The sequence below is a fragment of the Nerophis lumbriciformis genome, linkage group LG28, assembly GCF_033978685.3.
Source record: "Nerophis lumbriciformis linkage group LG28, RoL_Nlum_v2.1, whole genome shotgun sequence".
Classification (NCBI taxonomy): Eukaryota; Metazoa; Chordata; class Actinopteri; order Syngnathiformes; family Syngnathidae; genus Nerophis; species Nerophis lumbriciformis.
In genome coordinates, this window is record NC_084575.2 from 375,543 (window position 1) to 394,771 (window position 19,229).

The 19,229-nt window shown below is 38.8% G+C and overlaps 3 protein-coding genes and 2 non-coding genes across 6 annotated transcripts in view; 1 reads left to right on the forward strand and 4 right to left on the reverse strand.

Moving 5' to 3' along the window:
- Positions 1–19,229, reverse strand: part of LOC140680201 (uncharacterized) — a 194,826-nt gene that overhangs the window by 106,592 nt on the left and 69,005 nt on the right. The window lies entirely within an intron of this gene.
- LOC133570631 (uncharacterized) overlaps positions 1–19,229 on the reverse strand; it is a 682,377-nt gene that overhangs the window by 55,341 nt on the left and 607,807 nt on the right. The gene's annotated exons all lie outside the window — the stretch shown is intronic.
- LOC140680202 (uncharacterized) overlaps positions 1–19,229 on the reverse strand; it is an 83,188-nt gene that overhangs the window by 17,757 nt on the left and 46,202 nt on the right. The window lies entirely within an intron of this gene.
- LOC133571167 (5S ribosomal RNA) lies at positions 2,050–2,168 on the reverse strand. The gene has a single exon (XR_009810323.1). It is a non-coding gene; the product is annotated as a 5S ribosomal RNA (ribosomal RNA).
- Positions 3,532–3,650, forward strand: LOC133571329 (5S ribosomal RNA). Its single transcript, XR_009810420.1, has one exon. It is a non-coding gene; the product is annotated as a 5S ribosomal RNA (ribosomal RNA).

Genomic DNA, 19,229 nt, shown 5'->3' on the forward strand with positions numbered 1-19,229 from the left:
ATACCCAGAATCCTATGCAGCCCTAACTCTTCCGGGCTACATTGTACACCCCCGCTACCACCAAACCCCACCCACCTCAACCGACACACGTATTGTATTTGTTCTGTTGTGTTTATGTTGTGTTACAATGCGGATGTTCTCCCGAAATGTGTTTGTCATTCTTGTTTGGTGTGGGTTCACAGTGTGGCGCATATTTGTAACAGTGTTAAAGTTGTTTATATAGCCACCCTCAGTGTGAACTGTATGGCTGTTGACCAAGTATGCATTGCAGTCACTCATGTGTGTCTGCAGAGGCCGCATACAACATGTAACTGGGCTGTCACGCTGCATGTACAAATGGTTGTAGAGGGCGCTAAAGGCAGTGCCATCACAGCACGCCCTTATTACTGTTGTTAGGGTGAAAATCAGCAGACATTCGTGAGAATAGTTACCCTGGAATTCGGTAGTCTCCCGGAAAAATCGGGAGGGTTGGCAAGTGTGATGCTGTCAAGCAGCATTCATATCAAACTTGCGGGCCGCACTAACATTACATTTTCATATTAAGGTACGGGCCGCGTGTCTGAGACCCCTGGTTTATACATAGCACACAGCAAAAAAAAACTTTGTATGCAGTGTTATTTCATTTTAAATTTCAAAAGAGTTTTGTGGCTCCCATTGTTTTCTTTAATTTGTGAAACGGGTCAAAATGGCTCTTTGAGTGGTAAAGGTTGCCGACCCCTGTAGTAGGTGGATGTAGCAGGTGTTGTAGTAGGTTAATGGCTGCACCAATATGAAGGAAATAACAGGTCAGTATAGCTTTTACACACATAAATAACTTGTCAAACCTGCCAGCTAGCAGGCTAGGTTTACAGCGTCGGTTACCATGGTAACTGACTCTGACTTTGTCTTACCTTTCTTATTTATATACTCAGGAGTTTGCACTTAACCTGCTCTCTGGAATATTCCCCCGGTGACTGTGTGAGTTTTGTGTAAACATGTTGATACACTTTGTTACAAACTGAGAGGAACATCAACCTCTCATAAATATTGTGTGTCTGAACATCCTCACATGACAATTCATCTTCCTATAGACAATCTATTGAAGAAAAGTGTTAATAATAAATATAAAGTTAGTAAAGATGTGAGAGTAAGAAGTAAACAAACCTGTTGTGTGTAACACAACTTGATGTTTTTCATGTTGTCGCTCCTTCTCCTCTTTTGTTGGACAAAGTTCCTCCTCGTACTCTGCTATGGTTCTTTCGCACATTTTCACACAATCACAACACTTTACACTCACACTTGATCTCTGCTTAGCGATGTGTTTTCATCTCTCTTTGTTAGCAGCTAACAAGCTAAGCTAACTAGCAAGCTAAGCTAGCTGGAGAAGTGCGCTCAGACTAATATACAAACAGTTATTATGACTCTATTTAATAGAGTGTAATAAAGGACATATATGTGTACATGGACGCACAGATTAAGAACACTGAACTGTGACGACTGCAATAACGTCTTCACCGTCAGACGCCATCTTGCTTTATCCTCGCCTTGTTTGCTTCGCGCGCAGTTTTGTCAGATCTCGCGAGAGAAAAAATTAACCAGCTCTTTTCGAGATCTTGCGAGAGAAACAAGTAACCAGCTCTTCCCCCCCACCTCCGGTGAAAATAAAAATAAACTTTTGCATTTTCAAAAACAAAGACATACACCTTATTTTGGTAAATAAACAGTAGCTTATATGACCCCTTTAAATCATAAGTTGCCTGATCAGAGCGAGACGAGTCGTGGCTCCTCAGCTTCATGCAGGACGGAGTGGTAGGAGGCGTGGGCGAGGTTGACTGACTGCAAAAGACCACACCATTATTTTTAAATCAATCTAAATATTGCTCTAGTTGGTATTTGTGTTTTAAATCCTGTTGTAAAGGTTTGTATCTTCAACTGTAGTTGTTAATATTAAGTGGAATTTTATTATAATAACCGAATATATTCCCTCATTTTGGAATAGTTGCAAATGTTACATGAATCACAACAGCTGTAGTCTCAGCACTTTGTAGCGCCCTCTGGCGTGAGTGTAAAAACTTACAGCACCTGGTATTCCCAGGCGGTCTCCCATCCAAGTACTAACCAGGCCCGACCCTGCTTAGCTTCCGAGATCGGACGAGATCGGGCGTGTTCAGGGTAGTATGGCCGTAAGCCGAAAGACGAGGTAAAACCAACCTTTTTAAATGGAACTCTTACAGACGGGATGGGAGACAATTGTTATTTATCTAAGAGCCTGGCGCGCATGCGTACACTAATGTGCTTTTTCTGTCTGTGTGATTGTCTTCCTTTGCTACGGCGGTCAAGTTGCTTTCACGGTGGATATTTGCCTCCGGAGCTCCAGCGGAAGCTCCCCCTCACTGTGCCCACACTGCTCTCTCATGCTGCGGGGAGATTGCAGGAGAGGTGCCGCTCTCAACACTACTTTATGCTTAGGGACCGTCAATAAATTACTATTGTCTTCGAAGATGTATATCTGCTACATCAAAACACTGATTCATCTAAAAGGAGGTCAAATAAATAGTCCTACATTTTTAATATCGTTCCTGATTTTATAATTTAAATATTTTTTTAATGTAAACAATATTTATTTGTTTTAAAAGTCTCCATGTCATTATGCAACTTAGTAACCCAATTCCACTTTATATTAGTCGTGCTAACCTTTTATTTTAAAATAGGATCAAAAACATTTTGATATTAAAAACAAATGTTTATTTTCAATAGATTCCTGGTCATATGACCTAAAATCCCAAATTCATTTTAAATATTAGAAGTGATTTTTCTAATGTGTTTCACACCTTTTTGTTTTAAATTGTAAGTTTAATATGATTTTATATAAATTAGTAATATTGAAAACCATGGTTTCATTTTTAGTTCCCGCAACAACTACGACTATCCAACATAAAACCAACTTAACTCTCATTTGGAGCTCATAAAAATGCTGCTAATTATCTGTATAAGAAATATCATCACGCACATGATCTTTATTAAAAAAACTTTTTTTTTTAATAAAACCCTATTTTAAAATAAAAGTGTGTGCGTTACACTAAAAGGTTAGCATGACCAATAAGTGGAATTAGGTTACTAAGTTGCATGACATTGAGACTATTGGGAAAATAACCTTATTTTTTTATATTAAACATGGATATGATGTTAAAATTATGAAATAATGGGCATGCACAATAAGGAGGTATGACTAATTATTTACCTTCTTTTAGATGAATCAGTGTTTTGATGTAGCAGATATACATTTTTCAAGACAATAGTGATTTATTGACGGTCCCTAAGCATAAAGTAGTGTTGAGAGCTGTGATGAGGTGGCATCTGAATGCAGCTGGGATAGGCTCCAGCACCCCCTGCCACCCCAAAAGAGACAATGGATGGAGAGCTGCACCTCACACAGCCAGAAAAAGCACATTAGTGTACGCATGCGCGCCAGACTCTAAGATAAACAATAATTGTCTCTCACCCCGTCTGTAAGAGTTATATTTAAAAAGGTTGGTTCTACCTCGTCTTTCGGCTTACGGCCATACTACCCTGAACACGCCCGATCTCGTCCGATCTCGGAAGCTAAGCAGGGTCGGGCCTGGTTAGTACTTGGATGGGAGACCGCCTGGGAATACCAGGTGCTGTAAGCTTTTACACTCACGCCAGAGGGCGCTGTTTCTCACTTCTTGCAAAAAAGAAATGGTTTTTATTTCACTCTCAGTTCAATTTACCCTAACATGTCTAATATTTATCCATTTTGGGCTGTTTTTGCCATCTTACCCGGTTACAAAAACACATGTCATATTATAAATTGACCAGTCACGGACTTTTGAGCGCTGATAGTCCGTCAATATGTTCAACACCGGGGTGATATGAACCAATCAGCGTGCCTTATTCCAACATCTCACACTTTCTAAGCCAATCAGATCCGCCTCTGTCCAACTTTCTTCAACACATTTAATATTTGGCCAATGACAGAACGGCTGCTTTACTTCCGGCCTCATTAGCATATTTCAACATTTAACCAATCACGGATGATGATGACATTCCGCTACCTCCCAAGAAAGGAACTTCTTTTCAAAACATTTTATACTTTTTTAACACTTGAACGTTCAGACCATATTTAATTTTCTGCAGCTGATAAGAAGAGGGGAGAGTATTATTCACCTGTTCACGTTTAGTAAGGTGAAGATACACAACTACAAGAAGTGAATGCAGTAACAGTTTGGCCCTACAGACGTTCTAGCAATATAACAATATAACAATGTATCATAATTAATACACGATAAGAGAATGTGTGCTGTATAAATGAATGAATTAATTACTTAATTTAATTAGAACACAACAGGAGCAGTAAATATGCAGGGATTACCTAAACTGATGTGTTGTGTTATTTTATTAATATGAAAATGTTGTTGTTGATTGTTTTATTTCATTTATAATTAATTGAACACAACATTAAACCGAGTACAAGACCAAATGTGCCAGATTTTGCTAATGTATTGTGTTGATTAACAATAGGAAATATATGACAATGATTTACTCGTCAATTACTTTATTTTATTTATAAAAGTTTAGACCCAAAATTAAAAGGCATACAAGAGCCCATGTATTTAAAAAGTATTAGTTTGCATTTCTCTTGAAGGACTTGGATCAATAAAGGCAGATACGTCTTCAAATCATGTCAGACTCGAGGTGGACTGTTGGCCTGAAACAGTTTGTCAGCACTGGGACCTGAAAAATACTCCTGACTTAAAAATACTCATACATAAAAACAAAACAAAAAAAGAGCAAACAGGTGAAAGTAACGAAAAAAGTTGCAATGTTGACTCTTATAACACAAGGTGTTTTTTTCCTTTAAAGCTGTCATTGCTCAAAAAATAATAATGAATCAAAATAATGTTGTTATGAATTATTGACCTATTGAAGGCTCCAATTACTGCACATTAAAAATTCCACTTTTAAATATTTGTTGGGGGAAATATTACATATTTTGTGTGTTTGCATATAAAAGGCAACATTTTCTTTGACAAAAATAGCATAAAATATAAAATATATTAACGTATAATTGACGGATAGATCTGAAGTTGATATCAAAGTTTATAGGTTTAAAGTTAAAAAAAAAAAAAATAGCGTCTGATGTTGTGGGAGAACACCTTGCAGCCATAACTCGGGGCGGGGCGGGGTTTGGTGGTAACGGGCGTGTATATTGTAGCCCGGAAGAGTTAGGGCTTCATGGGATTCTGGGTATTTGTTCTGTTGTGTTTATGTTGTGTTACAGTGCGGATGTTTTCCCGGAATGTGTTTGTCATTCTTGTTTGGTGTGGGTTCACAGTGTGGCGCATATTTTTAACAGTGTTCAACTTGTTTATACGGCCACCCTCAGTGTGACCTGTATGGCTGTTGATCAAGCATGTCTTATAGTCACTTACGTGTGTCTACAGAAGTCAAATACAACATGTGACTGGGCTGGCACGCTGTTTGTACAGGCTGTAGAGGACGCTAAAGGCAGTGTCGTCACGGCACGCCCTTAATATTGTTGTCTGGGTGAAAATCGGCAGAAATTTGGGAGAATGGTTGCCCCTGGAGATTTCCGGGAGGGGCACTGAAATTCGGGAGACTCCCGGAAAAATCGGGAGGGTTTACAAGTATGACGCTTTCAAGGGCCATTCATATAAAACTTGCGGGCCGTACTAACATTACATTTTCATATTAAGGTGCGGGCCGCAAAATAACGTCTCGCAGGCCGCAATTGGCCCGCGGGCCGCGTGTTCGAGACCACTGCCCTAGTGTGTGAATATGAGTGTGAATGTTGTCTATCTGTGTTTCCCCTGTGAAGAGGTGGCGTCTTGTCCAGGGTGTACCCCGCCTTCCGCCTGAATGCAGCTGAGATAGGCTACATCACCCCCCGCGACCCCGAAAGGGACAAGCGGTAGAAAATGGATGGATGTTTCTTTTCAAAATATTCCTGGTCATATGACCTAAAATCTCAAATTCACTTGATATTCGAAGTGTTTTTTTCTAATGTCATTCACACCTTTTTGTTTTAAAATGTAAGTTTAATTGGATTTTATATACATTTGTAATATTGAACATCTTGGTTTCTTTTCTAGCTCCTGCTACAACTACGAATATCCAACATGTAACCAAATTAACTCTCAATTAGAGCTAAAATAAAATATATATTTTTGATAATTACCTTTATAATATTTATCATGAACTATGACTCACAACTACGACTCTTACTGGCCTACTGCCTTCGGTAATGGCACCATTACCGATAGTTCGGAAATCGGCACAATCTTGTGGGTTTTTTTTAGCCAAGGAACAAAAAAGGATTGTCCCAATTCAGCTGGTATACATCCACTGTTGTAAATGGTGTTGCACAACGTTAATAACTTGTTAATAATTTTGTAGTGTATTTTCCGTAACATAGGGCACACCAGATTATAAGGCGCACTGCCGATGAGCAGGTCTAGTCAGGTCTATTTTATACAAAAGGTGCACCGGATTGTAAGGCACATTAAAAGGGTCATATTATGATTTTTTTTTCTAAATTTAAAACCCTTCCTTGTGGTCTACATAACTTGTAATGGTGGTTTCATCCATCCATTTTTTTACCGCTTGTTCCTTTCAGGGTCACGGGGGGTGCTGGAGCCTATCTCAGTTCTTTGGTGAAAATGTTTCATAAATTATGTTTTACAGATCATCTTCAAGCCGTCTTCTGACCGACGCTTCAGGATGTTCTGTGGGTGGTCTTATTTACGTGGCTTGGACAGCGTCTTCTCCCCGTCATCTTTGTTGTAGCGGTGTAGCGTGCAAGGACGGGGGTAGAAGAAGGGTCAAAAGATGGAGCTAACTGTTTTAATGACATTCAGACTTTACTTCAATCAATAACGGAGCAGCATCTCCTCAGCCGTGGCTCACTAGTGCAACAACAACGCCGGAAATGTTTCCCGTGAAAAACCGTCCGACTCTCTAATAACTAAAGTCCGTGGGTGAATAATGTAAACTCACTACACCGGTAGTTTTTAGGGCTTCCATGGCGAGATATAAGTTAGAAATTTACACTACTTTATATTAGAAATGGTAACAGCAGAGGATGAATGTCCCATAACAAGAAGATAGAGAAAAAGAAGAAGTGTCACACCGCGGTGAGGGATGTCTTGTCTTGGTTTTTTCTGTCTTGTGATGTGCATGTTTTAGTTTGAAAAGTAACTCTCCTCTTGTTTCAGGTCACTTGCCCTTCCTTTTGTGTCATCAGTCTGACGTCATCCCGATTCCCTAATTGTTTCCACCTGTTCCCTATTACCCTCATGTGTCTTATAAGCCCACTCCTTCCTTTGTTCTGTGCCAGATTGTTTCGTTTGTTCGTACTCTCTAGCATCCATGCTCATGTCCATGCCTTGTCTTGCCTTGCCTCGTCTTGTGCTTATGTTCTTTGATTCTGAATCCCTTCGTTGCTATTTTGAGTTTTCCTTTCTTCCTCCTCAGCAGAGTGATTTTTTGTTATTTAGTTTATTCAGCCGAAGTGGTAAGTTTCAGTTATTTTTCATTCTTTCCTCACATTTTTGAGTGACAATTTTTGTTAATACTTTATTAGATTAGATAGTATAGACTTTTTCATAGTTGTTGTTTCTTCCTCCTGTTGGAGCGTTTTTTTGTTTATACATTTTATAGCATATATTAATTATAGTTCGTCTTTGCTTTTGTGTTTTCCTCCGTTCGGAGCGAATTTTGGTTGTTCCTATTTTTTGGAACCTTTTTTGCCGGTTAGTTTTTTTTTGATAAATAGATATTGTAATCCTTGACTTTGGAGGTGAAAAGGAAGCTGTCAAAATAAAAGCCTGTCTAAGTTCCCTACTCTGCATCTGAGTCCTATCCTTTTACCAAGCCCTGACAAGAAGCTTATCGACTGCGGTGTCGATATGGTGCCGGACTACAATGGCGGAGGCGCGCAAATTGTCAGGACTTATGCAGATCCCAAATACACATCAGCAGGTACCAGAAGGTAAGAAAAGTTGATTTTGCATAATATTGTGTAACAAAACGCCATATAATGTCTCCTAATAGGTGCCATTTTGCGGTCCTTATACACACACCATAATAAAAGCTGTATGTTGAATCATAGCACCTCTGACTACGCTAGCCGTAATGCTCCGACAATCCATCAAGCGTTGCTGCTTCTTAGCTTACCAAAGTCGTACTAAAACATTGTGACAGATCTTTAAGCACCGTGTGTTATGTTCTATATTCTCATGCACCAAATAAAATAGCTTCAAAATCGGTAAGCACAACCAGAGTTATTCTGTCGATTTTTAAAAAAAATTATGAATTTTAAGTGTGCCTTATAGTCCGGAAAATACGGTATCATGTTCATTTAGAGCTTTCAGTGATGATTCTGTTGGTATATCATCTGGACCGTTAGCTTTTCCTTTCTTTATTGTAAATATTGCAGTTATTACTTCCCCTGTTATAATATTATGTCCATCAGTTAACTCTATAAATTGCATTTCTGCTCAGTTTGTGTCATCATAAAGCTCAGTTACATATTCAACCCATCTGGTTGCTATCCGTTTTGGTCTTTGATAGCTGCCTTTTTCCTATTTTTTCTATGTGATTTTCCACCCCGACACATCACTACCTTATCGTGATGAGATGATTCGCGCGCCTCCATGACCTCAAGAGCTATGTCGGCTGGAGTCTAATACTCCTGGCAGGGTCTCCCATGCCGAACAGGTCGAAGGGTAGAGACCAGACCAAGAGTGATCCCACCAGTTCTCCAGGTTAGGGGTTGGATTTAGGGCCAATAACCTGCTCCCGTAAAAAAGAGTTTATTACAGAAACCCACAGCAGAGCAAATTCACTAGCGGGAAATGCTGTAGCCAGTCCTCGAAATGAGAGAGACACCATGACCCAAGGGCCGAAGCCAACAGAACCAACGGGACGCCCTAAGGCCGAAAAAGCTACTGCTGCACCCCAGAAAAACGATGAAGATTGGAAATTGGAATGTTCGAACACTTTACACAAGTGGCAATATAGCACTGGCAGCAAAATAACTAACCACCAAAGGAATCGACATCATAAGAATCTGCTAAACACACTGGACAGAACAAGGAAAAGTAGAATTGGCAGAAGGAGAAACAATCATTTACTCTGGAAGAGACGACGACAACCACAGGCAAGGCGTAGGCATACTAATGTCAAAAACTGCAGCAAGAGCCCTGATTGATTGGACACCTGTCAACGAAATAAATATTTAAGCCAGGTACCATTACCAACACATCAAACTGACTTTCATACACACCTATGCCCCAACAGAATATGCAGAAGAACAAGCTAAAGACGATTTCTACAAGACAGGAGGAACAAACACGACATGTTGATTGTGACAGGGTTATGAGAGAGTCATGGGCAAACATGGGCTCGGAAGAAGGAACAACAATGGAGAACGACTCTGCGAAATGTGTGACATGAATGAGCTGGTCATAACTGGGACTCGGTTCCCACAAAAAGACATACTCAAGGCAACATGGGTACCTCCAGATGGGAAGACCAAGAATCAGATAGATCATACACTTGTCAATAAGCGTTTCAGGAATTCAGCAGATGATATACAAGAGCGGGCAGCACGGTAGTAGAGGGGTTAGTGCATGTGCCTCACAATACGAAGGTCCTGAGCAGTCCTAGGTTCAATCCCGGGTTTTAGGATCTTTCTGTGTGGAGTTTGCATGTTCTCCCTGTGACTGCGTGGGTTCTCTCTGGGTACTCCGGCTTCCTCCCACCTCCAAAGACATGCACCTGGGGATAGGTTGATTGGCAACACTAAATGGTCCCTAGTGTGTGAATGTGAGTGTGAATGTTGTCTGTCTATCTGTGTTGGCCCTGCGATGAGGTGGTGACTTGTCCAGGGTGTACCCCGCCTTCTGCCCCAATGCAGCTGAGATAGGCTCCAGCACCCCCCGCGACCCCAAAAAGAAAATAGATGGATATACAAGAGCATACAGGTCTGCAGACAACGGAAGGGACCACTATTTGGCTTGCACAACAATTAGGCTGAGGCTTAAGAGAAAACCTAATGAGAAGAAAAGCGCCAGAGTCAAGTATGACGCGGCAAAGCTGAGGAAGGAAAACATCTGGAAGACATTTCCCATCAGTCTAAGAAATAGGTACCAAGTCTTGGAGGAGGAGAAGCAGGGTGGAGTGGAAGATGAAGAGGTGGAACGCGACTTCAGAGTAATGGAGAAGGCTTACATGGAAGTAGCCGAGGCAGTTCTGGGCAGACCATCATCTTTTGCAGATAGATCATTGTTTTCAAGCTTCATGTGGCAGCCTCCTAATGTTAAGTGTTACCAAGCTCCTTGTGGCAGCCTCGTGATTGTAAGTAATAGGTTATGTTTTTTGTGATCTCTATCAATGTCATCCTTTTGATGTGATACATGCTAATTCTCTTTAGTCTCTATTTCAGGATTATGATTGTGGCAGTGTAAAGAATGCAGTTTGGAACTAGCAAGCAGGTATTTGTTGTTGCAGCATTTTAGGCAGACTCACGGGCATTTAAGGGGCAGTTATCGTTATCCATGTCCATATACACATTGCCCATGCAGTTTTAGTGAGCTACTAAATCATACATACAAAGTTCATAGTAAACAGCAAACTCCCACATGCAAAGACCTAACGACAAAAAGAGATTATTTTCAACACATAAATCGACATCTGAGGCGTAATGAAACGGTTCCATGTATATTTTTAGCTTGCTCATTTAAAACAAATGTATACAGTACATTTAACACACACAAAAACAAGAACCACAGCCAACATGCATTGATAGATTTTAAAGCTAATGTCAGACAAATTGTGGACGTCGTGTCCTCCGGACCAAAGAGGAAAATAACTATCCGGATTGTTATAGGCGCAAAGTTGAAAAGCCATCATGTGTGATGGTATGGGGGTGTATTAGTGCCCAAGACATGGGTAACTTACACATCTGTGAAGGCACCATTAATGCTGAAAGATACATACAGCTTTTGGAGCAACATATGTTGCCATCCAAACAACATTACCATGGACGCCCCTGCTTATTTCAGCAAGACAATGCCAAGCCACGTGTTACATCAACATGGCTTCATAGTAAAAGAGTGCGGGTACTAGACTGGCCTGCCTGTAGTCCAGACCTGTCTCCCATTGAAAATGTGTGGCGCATTATGAAGCCTAAAATAGCACAACGGAGACCCCCGGACTGTTGAACAACTTAAGCTGTACATCAAGCAAGAATGGGAAAGAATTCCACCTGAGAAGCTTAAAAATGTGTCTCCTCAGTTCCCAAACGTTTACTGAGTGTTGTTAAAAGGAAAGGCCATGTAACACAGTGGTGAACATGCCCTTTCCCAACTACTTTGGCACGTGTTGCAGCCATGAAATTCTAAGTTAATTATTATTTGCAAAGAAATATATAAAGTTTATGAGTTTGAACATCAAATATGTTGTCTTTGTAGTGCATTCAACTGAATATGGGTTGAAAATGATTTGCAAATCATTGTATTCTGTTTATATTTACATCTAACACAATTTCCCAACTCATATGGAAACAGGGTTTGTACATAATGTGTGGAGATGGTGATAGGCAGCCAGAGGATGTGGGAGTTGTTATCGTAGGCTTTAAAGTCCTGAGCAACGTGGACATTGTCATCATGAGGGTCATAATAATATTTGGCCTCATTTATGCCCTTGATCTAAGCTTTGCAGACAACCTCAAGTACACATTTGAGTTTTCCCAGAAGATCCTAATGAACCTGGATGGGCACAAGCTGAACACAAAGATACAGCAGCTGGAAATCAAGTTGTTTGCATGAGAGGTGAACACTTGTTGACAAACTTCATCATCGGATCTTTATTTTTGTTTTTGCCTTCATTTTCACCCATTTAAGACAATATGACCTACAACATTTTCAACTTGAGAATTGGACTCAGAATTGACTAAGTTACAGGGAAGAAGAGTGAAGTGCTGAAGTACACAATCAACATATGAAATGCAGTCATGGGGAGTGGAGAGAGATGACTTTAGGGTTTAGACTGGATCAACTTTACCTCCACATTTGATCTCTGAGTGTGACGACCCTCCACACTTCTCTCCTCCGTTTCATCACTCAACTCAGGATAAATGGATTGAGTTCCATTCAAGATTTTGGATTTTTATTTTTTGAATAGCTAGTACTGTCTCATGTTTTGTTTTTACTTGCTAACGTTCAAAAGCTATTTGCTAACATCCCATTAATATCAGATTCCTGGTCTGTGAATGTTAACTTTTTCTTATTTATTTTTGTTTGTTGCCAATTTGATGCATGGGAATTTTGTATTTGCCTTCTTTTCTTTTCTTTACTGAATGCAGCTGAGATAGGCTCCCGCAGCCCCAAAAGGGACAAGCGGTAGAAAATGGATGGATGGAACTCTATTCCATTTAGGCTAATGGCTACATTAGCACACTTGCGCAGGACTCAAATGTGTTTTTGCAGTTTCCTGAGTGTTCATTTTACACCACTTTAAACTATTTTGGAGAACCATTTCTCGTAAAGTTTGCCTGGAGTTATTGAAGAAAAGGTAAAACTGTTTCTTGGTGTTTTATAACTAAGACTGAGTTCTCTATGCTTTGTATCAAGTCAATTTGACATCTTTGTTTATATAAAACTAAGTTCTTGGTCTGTGTTGGTACGCAAATCTGACATCTTTATGTAAAATTGACTTCTTGATGTTTTGTTTTCACTCAAACGCAACATTTTGGTTTGTGTTTGCAAGTAACTTTGACATCTTGTGGTGTTATATTCAAGATTGTTGAATTAAGGATTATTCTACATTAAAAATACCAACCAGGTTTTGTCTGATGTGTTTTTATGGGATGTAGGGTGATTTTTAGCTTGCTTAATTTCCAATCAATTTTGAGTTTGGCACATAAAATCAATTTCACTTAGTAACCAAAATAATTTCATTTGAGCTGTATTTGTTAAAAATTAGTCTGACAAATGTAAATCAATTTTGCTTAGTTATTGCAATAATTTCAGTTTGGCTTTATTTGCTAAAAATTAGTTGGATTAACACATTTTTGTTGAATTGTGAGAATGTACTAATTTTGAGTTGGGGCAACATATATTTGTTGGATGGAAATCCTGCCCTCATTTTAATTGAGTTTATCCAATCAGTCATTTTTTTTAGCGTGTGGTGTCATTTTTCTACCTGTTAAGAGAAGTATTTGATCTTAAATATATATATAATCCTCCATATTGGCAGCCATAGTGATTCATTTATTCAGCAGAGCATTAAAACTTGGATCTGACAAAAAGTAAACACAAATGCTGTCTACCTCGCTGATAAAACATGATAGCAACATGCATCTGCTAGCTCATGATCGCCCCCACTTCTCAGTGTGGCGAGTTGGAGTACTACAAGAGGTGCTTAAATCTGTATTTTTAGTCTTATTATCAAAGAATAATGAGGTCACACTTATATTAAAACATTAATGCTGAGGTTTCGTCCAGTATTGGGCTGGTGATGATGATGATGATGATGATGATGATGATGATGATGAAGATGTATCTGTGCAAGTGAACAATTGGATCCACAAGGGACAACAACCCTTTCCACAGACTACACACACACATCAGAAACATAAATGTTAGAAGCCTACAACAATATATGTGAAGAAGACTTTAGGATTAAAAGTGAAGATGTGAGGTGAAATAAGTACAAATGCAGCAATAAAAACAAGCAACTCCACTCACGATGGCTCTAAAGTTCAGTGATGTGTTGCTAACTTCAGCATTTTTCTTCTTTGTTGATGTTTTGCAGTAGTTAACGTCCATGATGTAACAATGCTGCTAATCTACCAGAGTCCACATTTTGTTAACCATTTTATTCATTCATACTTTTAGTTGGATAATAACATCAATAAAATGCAATGGAAAAAATGTGTGGGAAAAAAACCCAAATGAAAATAATAAGACGTCCTCTCTTTAACAATGACAAAATACAATAAAATAGTAGCTGTGGAGTCAAAAACTCAGAAGTGGCAGTAATCCATGCCCTACGTGGTCAAAATATGTGAAAACTACAATTCCCAGAATGCCGAGGTAAAATGGCCGCCAAATTGAAGGCAGGTGAAAAGGAAGGAGGTCAGTCAGACTCATTCACCAAACAAACTACATGGAAGGAAGAACAGCTAGCAGCCACAACCGCAAGATCCACTCAACAAGTTTCTCCAAACACACCAATGGTCGGTGAATATGCTTCATTTGATGACCATGGAAATGTTTGTTTGATATGCTTAACTTCAACCTGCAAGCTTGTTAAATTGCTTACTGAACTATCCTACTTTGTTTGCCTTCAAGTTAAATTACTGCATTACATTTGAGCATTGATTGCATACTGTGTTTGACTACTTTAAAGCTCATGTAAAAGTTTAAAGCTGAAGTTAAAATGTTAAAAGGTTTAAAGCTTAAGTTAAAATAGCAAATGGTTAAAGTCAAAAGGTTTAAAGTCAAAGTTTATGGTTTAATGTTTAAAGTTTAAAACATTATTCAGCGGTTTAAAAGCATTTGTAAAACATTGTTTGAAAATAGCTGTGTAATCACATTGTTAACATCTCTGTTTTTATGGTTTAAAGGTTTACAACCTACTGATGATTTTGAAGATCAACTGAAATTAAACCAACAATGCTTCAAGTTGGAAAATAAAAAGTTGATCAGTTGGAAATCGTTTGTTATCCTTGGGTCCTTTTTGGAGTAGAAGAGTGGAACTTAACAGTAGCTACATATATAATACACAATACATGCACACAACTTAAAAAGTAAGTACAGGACAACATATAATACTAGAAGATGAGAAGCACTACATACAACATCGAATATAAATTCTTATTAAACATGCTGTGATTTTAAACTACATTTAGCACAATCACTGTTTAAGTGTTTTTACATCCCTGCAGCTTCCATGACTGTTACACACTTGTGTCTACTGACCTGATACTTATACCTGAACCTTTTAACACACGCAGAGCAACTAAACGGTTTCTCTCCAGTGTGTGTTCTCATGTGTGTGGTCATGTGATGCCTGCTGGAGAAACTCTTCTTACAAACAGAGCAAGTAAAAGGTTTCTCTCCAGTATGTGTTCTCATGTGTAATATCATGTCATTCTTAGAGTAGAATCTTTTAGCTCAAGCTGAGCAAGCAAAAGGTTTCTCTCCAGTGTGTGTTCTCATGTGTGTGGTCATATTTCGCTTACCGGAGAAACTCTTCTTACAAACAGAGCAAGTAAAAGGTTTCTCTCCAGTATGTGTTCTCATGTGTAATATCATGTCATTCTTAGAGTAGAATCTTTTAGCACAAGCTGAGCAAGCAAAATGTTTCTCTCCAGTGTGTGTTCTCATGTGTCTGGTCATATTTTGCTTACCGGAGAAACTCTTCTTACAAACAGAGCAAATAAAAGGTTTCTCATCTGTGTGTGTTCTCATGTGTGTGGTCATGTCAATTTTAGTGCTGAATCTTTTAACACAAACTGAGCAAGCAAAAGGTTTCTCTCCAGTGTGTGTTCTCATGTGTGTGGTCACTTGTTTCTTTCTGGAGAAACTCTTCTTACAAACAGAGCAAGTAAAAGGTTTCCCTCCAGTGTGTGTTCTCATGTGTGTGGTCATGTCACCCTTTCTAGAGAAACTCTTCTTACAAACAGAGCAAGTAAAAGGTTTCACTCCAGTATGTATTCTCATGTGTGTGGTCAAGTCTCATGTAAAATTACACTTCCTTCTAAATGATTTCCCACATTCAGAGCAGTCAAAGTGTTTGTTGTTAGTGTGATGTCTCGTGATGTTCTCCTCACTTTGACTGTGATGAAGCTGTAAGGACTGAGCTTCATCTTCATCATGAAGCTGCTCCTCTTTAATGTGGGAGGGGGCCTGTAGCTCCTTCTGTCCCACACTGGTGTGCCACTCCTCTTCATGACTCCCCGCTGACACCCGCTGGACGTCTGCAGAACAAATGAGGTGTTACTGTATTGAAGTTTGCAGTATTCAAACTATTGACATGTGAGCTAGGCCAAATAGACAGTGATGGGCAAGCTACCTGGACAATGTAGTAAGCTAAGCTACAAGTTACTCTCAACTAAATGGAGCTAAGCTATCCTCAGAGAATTGTAGCACGCTACACTACAAGCTACACTGCAAAAGTAGCTTGCCACATCAATTATATATATATATATATATATATATATATATATATATATATATATATATATATATATATATATACATATATATATATATATATATATATATATATATATGTATATGTATATATATATATATATATATATGTATGTATATGTATATATATATATATATATATATATATATATGCCCCACATGTATAATATCAATGTTTATGTTGTCCATGGAAAGAAGTTAGTAAGAAGCAAAAGAAAAACAACCAACCATGGATGACAAAAGGACTGAAAAATGCTTGTCACAAAAAAAAGACATTATATGGAATATTAATAACACAGACATCTATAGAGGCAGAAAATAAGTATACGAAATATAAAAATAAGCTAATTGGTATACTAGGAACATGTAAGAAGGAATACTACAGACAATTATTAAAGAAGAACAGAAACAACATGAGAGCAACATGGGGCATCCTAAATAGCATCATTAAAAATGCTGCTAAGAAAGATTACCCCCAGTACTTTCTACATGGAAATACAAAAAATGACAATATGAACCAAATAGTTGAACGTTTTAATGATTACTTTGTTAATATCGGAAAAAATGTGGAACAAAGATTTCCAAATGCAGATGATGGATCAGTTGAGGACTTGAGTGAGCTCATAGACAGAAATCCCAATTCCATGTTTCTTAAGAACGTGACAAAAGAAGAAATAATCAAAATTGTAAAACATTGTAAATCCAAGACCTCAACCGACTGTCATGGAATAGATATGGTAACCATAAAAAAGGTTATAGAAGACATTTCAGAACCTCTGACATATATCAGCAACGTATCATTTCTAACCCGCAAATTTCCTGACAAAATGAAAATTGCAAAATGATAAATGGGTTATACTTGTATAGCGCTTTTCTACCTTCAAGGTACTCAAAGCGCTTTGACACTACTTCCACATTTACCCATTCACACACACATTCACACACTGATGGCCGGAGCTGCCATGCAAGGCGCTAACCAGCACCCATCATGAGCAAGGGTGAAGTGTCTTGCTCAAGGACACAACGGACGTGACTAGGATGGTAGAAGGTGGGGATTGAACCCCAGTAACCAGCAACCCTCCGATTGCTGGCACAGCCACTCTACCAACTTTGCCACGCCGTCCCCATGGTATGTATATATTATTATTGTTGTAAATATAAATCTTTATGTGTGTGTGTGTGTGTGTGTGTGTGTGTGTGTGTGTGTTCTTGAGACATGAAGAAGAAAAAGTATCTTCCATATGAGGAGGTGTGAACAAGTGATGACATAAATCATGGTCCCAATAACATTGCATCTAATACTAGAGTCTGTGAACATTGCTCCAAAGTCAGGGTTTTTTGTTGATTTAATGTGCATAAAAATATTAACATTGACAGGTGCAAAGGCAGCAATATATGATAAAACAAGACGGCAGCTAAAGAAGGACTTCCCTATTCATCCCCAAAAAACCTGCCAGGTGAGCAGCTGATTTGACCACTTCTGGTGCTGACGTAAGACAACCTGCGTCCCATATGTTTATTTGAATGAAATAAGTTTATTTCCATCATATAATCAACCATCAACCATTCTGTGTGACCAGTTTAACAGTACAGATGATACATATTTAACAATCATACACATTTACACACAAAAAGAAAAGAAAAAGAATGACGGAAAAAGGAATAGGCTGAAGCCAAAGCTTATATTTGGGGGGATTACCCCCAATACTTCTTAGACGGAAACACAAATAATGACAACATGAAGGAAGTAGTTGAAAGCTTCAATAATTTCTTTGTAAAATTGGAAGAAAGGATTCCAGACCCAGTTTCAATTGAGGACTATAATGATACCATAGAGCCAAATCCCAACTCCATGTTCCTCAGTAATGTGACACAGGAGGAAATAGTTATAATCCTGTAATCTAAGACTTCAACTGATTGTAATGGAATTGATATGGAAACCATAAAAAAGGTTCTAGAAGAGATCTCAGGACCATTCATGTATATTAGTAACCTATCATTTCAAATACCCAAACTAAATGAAAATAGCTAAAGTTGCACCAATTTATAAGACTGGAGACAAACACCAATTTACAAATTATAGACCTGTTTCTTTACTTCCACAGTTTTCTAAAATCATTGAAAAAGTGTCCAATAACAGATTAGAGAGTTTCACAAACAAACATAGAATACTAGAAGAGAAGCAATATGGATACACAGCTAATATTTCAACTTTGATGGCTTTAATTGAAATGACAGAAGAAATGAGCAATGCAATAGATAGTAAAAAATGTGCAGCAGCAGTGTTGTTGGATCTAACTAAAGCATTTGACACAATTAATCACAATATTTTCATCAAAAAACTAGAACGATATGGCATCAGAGGGTTGGTCTTAAAGGGGAACATTATCAGCAGACCTATGTAAGCGTCAATATATACCTTGATGTTGCAGAAAAAAGATCATGTATTTTTTTGATCGATTTCCGAACTCTAAATGGGTGACTTTTGGCGAATTAAACGCCGTTCTATTATTCGCTCTCGGAGCGATGACGTCACAACGTGACGTCGCATCGGGAAGCAATCCGCCATTTTCTCAAACACCGAGTCAAATCAGCTCTGTTATTTTCCGTTTTTTCGACTGTTTTCCGTACCTTGGAGACATCATGCCTCGTCGGTGTGTTGTCGGAGGGTGTAACAACACGAACAGGGACGGATTCAAGTTGCACCAGTGGCCCAAAGATGCCAAAGTGGCAAGAAATTGGACGTTTGTTCCGCACACTTTACCCACGAAAGCTATGCTACAACAGAGATGGCAAGAATGTGTGGATATCCTGCGACACTCAAAGCAGATGCATTTCCAACCATAAAGTCAAAGAAATCTGCTGCCAGACCCCCATTGAATCTGCCGGAGTGTGTGAGCAATTCAGGGACAAAGGCCCTCGGTAGCACGGCAAGCAATGGCGGCAGTTTGTACCCGCAGACGAGCGAGCTAAACCCCCTGGATG